The sequence below is a fragment of the Trachemys scripta genome, chromosome 3 (genome assembly GCF_013100865.1).
Source record: "Trachemys scripta elegans isolate TJP31775 chromosome 3, CAS_Tse_1.0, whole genome shotgun sequence".
NCBI lineage: Eukaryota > Metazoa > Chordata > Testudines > Emydidae > Trachemys > Trachemys scripta.
Genome location: NC_048300.1, coordinates 81,690,108 through 81,694,042, shown reverse-complemented (window position 1 = coordinate 81,694,042; position 3,935 = coordinate 81,690,108).

The following is a 3,935-nucleotide window of genomic DNA, read 5'->3' as shown; positions in this document are numbered from 1 at the left end:
ATATTACCTCACCTACCTCATCCCACTAAAGTATATCTTTTTTTAGATGAGGCGACCACATCTGCGTGCAGTATTCAAGATGTGGGCGTATCATGGATCTAGATAGAGGCAATATGATATTTCCTGTCTTATTATCTATCCCTTTCTTAATGATTCCCAACATGCTGTTCGCTTTTTTTGACTGCCGCTGCACATTGAGTGGATGTTTTCAGAAAACTATCCTCAATGACTCCAAGATCTCCTTCTTGAGTGGTAACAGCTACTTTAGACCCCATCATTTTATATGTATAGTTGGGATTATGTTTTCCAATGTGCGTTACTTTGCATTTATCAACATTGAATTTCATCTGCAATTTTGTTGCCAAATCACCCTGTTTTGTGAGATCCCTTGTAACACTTTGCAGTATGCTTTGGACTTAACTATCTTGAGTAGTTTTGTATCATCTGCAAATTTTGCCACCTCACTGTTTAAACCTTTTCCAGACCATTTATGAATATGTTGAACAGTACTGGTCCCAGTAAAGCTCCCTGAAGGACACCACTATTTACCTCTCCCCATTCTGAAAACGGACCATTTATTCCTATCCTTTGTTTCCTATCTTTAACCACTTACCAATCCATGAGAGGACCTTCCCTCTTATCCCATGACATGACTTATCTTATCCCATGACTTATCCTATCCCATGAGTCTTTGATTAAGAGTCTTTGGTGAGGCACCTTATCAAAGGTACTGAAAATCTAAGTACACTATATCCACTAGAATACCCTTGCTTGTTGACCTCCCTGAAAGAATTCTAGTAGATTGGTGAGGCATGATTTCCCTTTACAAAAACCATGTTGATTCTTCCCCAACAAACTGTGTTAATCTATGTGTCTGATAATTCTGTTCTTTACTATAGTTTCAACCAATTTGCCTGGTACTAAAGTTAGGCTTACTGGGATGTAATTGCTGGGATCACCTCTGGAGCCTCTTTCTAAAAATTGGCGTCACGTTAGCTATCCTCCAGTCATTATGTACAGAAGCTGATTTAAATGATAAGTTACAAACCACAGTTAGTACTTCTGCAATTTCACATTTGAGTTGCTTCAGAACTCTTGGGTGAATGCCATCTGGTCCTGATGACTTACTGCTGTTTATCAATTTGTTTCAAAACCTCCTCTAATGACACCTCAATCTGGGATAGTTCCTCAGATTTGTCACCTAAAAAGAATGGCTCAGGTTTGGGAATCTGCCTCACATCCTCAGCCATGAAGACCAATGCAAAGAATTCTTTTAGTTTCTCCGCAATGGCCTTATATTCCTTGAGTGCTCCTTTAACATCTCGATCATCCAGTGGCCTCACTGGTTGTTTAGCAGGCTTCCTGCTTCTGATGTACTTAACACATTTTTTGCTGTTACTTTTTGAGTCCTTGGCTAGCTGTTCTTCACATTTTTCATTTGCCTTCCAAATTATATTTTTACACTTCACTTACCAGAGTTTATGCGCCTTTGTATTTTCCTCAATAGGATTTAACTTCCACTTTTTCAAGGATGCCTTTTTGTCTCTCACTTCTTCTTTTATTGTTTAGCCACAGTGGCACTTTTTTGGTCCTCTTCCTAGGTTTTTTAATTTTGGGTAAACATTTAAATTGAGCCTCTATTATGCTGTCTTTAAAAAGTTTCCATGCAGCTTGCAGGGATTTCACTTCTGTCACGGTACCTTTTAATTACTGTTTAACTAACTTCATTTTTGTGTAGTACCCCTTTCTGAAATGAAATGCTACCATGGTGGCCTGCTGTGGTTTTTCTCCCTGTCTCCCCCACTGGGACGTTAAATTTTATTATGTTATGGTCACTATTGGACTCTTCACCAACATCAATGTGGGCTGGTCAGGGAAGGTGCATGATGCACACATCTTTAAGGACATAGAACTTTTCAGAAAGATGCATGCAGGTACTTTCTTTCTTGACCAACGAATTACCATTGGGAATGTTGAAATGTCAATACTGATCCTGGCGGGGCCTAGCCTACCCCTTGCTCATGAAGCCATACACTGTCCCCCTTGACAGCACCAAGGAAAGATTCAACTACCAGCTCAGAAGGTGCAGAATGACAATCGAAAGCGCTTTTGGTCATTGGAAGGGACGCTGGAGTTGTTTACTCACAAGATTGGACCTCCATGAAAAAAATATCCCACTGGCTTTCTAATAGCTGCCTTCTGTGTCCTACATAATATCTGTGAAACAAAGTGGGAAAAGTTTCTGCCAGGATGGAGGGCGGAGGTGGAGCAGCTGTCTGCTGAATTTGAACAGCCAGGCACAAGGGCTATTAGAAGAGCTCAACAGAGGGCTATGCCACTCAGTGGGGCTTAGAAAGACCATTTTAACGGTGAGCCAGAGTAGCATTTGATGTTGTATTGTGCTCTACCTGGACCTGCTTTTTTGTGGCCTGGTAGGATTTGTGGTGATTCCTTTACATGTAGAAATATAACATTATCAATGCACCTACTAATATTGTCTGTGATGATCCTATGAGTTGTATGACACTGTGCAGTAACAGGTCATCGGTTGCTTTCAGGACGGCCGAGCATTCAGCAGCATATGTTGTGAACTAATCAAGATGAATTATGTTCCAAATAATAGAATTTTATTCTATACCAAAATCAGTGCAAAAATGGTGCAATTTTATAACAAATACATTAAAAATGTAATAAATTAAGATAACAGAACTTATGAAGAGGAAAGAACATTAATGTCCTTTTAAGCTACACATACACCAGTGATAGCTTTCACAGGTCACTATATGTGAAGCTGTGACTTTCTTAAATGTCCCCTCTGGGTGGAGTGGAAGGGGTAGTGCAGTGACTCCTGATGCCACATGGAATGTTGAGGGTGGGGTAGGGAGGTCCCAATATTGAATGCTCAATGGGCTGCAGAGGGAGGCGAGCCCAGGATTGTTGAACCTAAAGGTCCACCAGAGTCCGCAGCATCTGTGTTTGCTGCCTGACAAGCCCGATTATGTCTTGGTGTGTCGCCCTCTCCTTTTCCCGCTGGGACTCCTGGGCCTTTCTCCTCTGCACTCTTTCCTCCCAGGCCCTGTGCTCACGATCCGATGCCGCACTGACTTGCAGCATCTCACTCAACATGTCATCCCAAATCCTCTTCTTTGGCCTCACTGTCTGGCTCAGGCATTCTGTGGGTGGAGAAGGGGAGACCCTGAAGGCTGCAATAGCAGCAGCTGAGGATAAAACCCACAGAAGCTTCATTGTCAGCGTATTCACTACAGAAAGCAAAACTTAAGATGCCAAACTCATTCCCCTTGCTCCCCTAAAGTTTTAAGCACTACATTGTCACTTCTGCTTGGGATTGCTTGTGCGCGGTGCCAGTCACAGAGCCAGCCATGGCGAGTATGGCCCGCTGGGGGTTGGGTTGCATGATTCTAGTATTGTAGGGCACTGGCATGGAATACTGGCACCATTTTCCACAGGCGGTGGTGATTGTAGCTGATATCTCACTCCTCAGGCTAACAAAGGCAGAGAGAGCACAGCTGCTGGTGGTGTCCAGAAGCCACCCAGGACAGAATGCTGCTAGCCTGTGCACTGAAGTGGTGTCTGCAGGAGTTATTGCTGAGTGGCATGGGTAAGTATCTTACTGCCATGGCAGAAAAAAGGCAGCCCTCCCTAGAAACCTTTGGGAGAGGACTGCAGATACCTCCATGGAAGTTTCCTCAAGAGCTCTCAGGAGGATTCAAGGCGAATCCCCTTGTACCTAAACAAACTGCTCTGCATCCACCCCACCCCCCACCAAACTCTAGACGAGAATGAAAAGCAGATAGCAATGCTACCTCTGGTTTGTCCAGGGTCGTGGTGGGGTCTCCGTCAAGTATGGCATGCAGCTCTTTGTGAAAGAGGCTGGTCTGTGGCTCGACACCGGGTTGATTGTTGGCCTCCCTGGC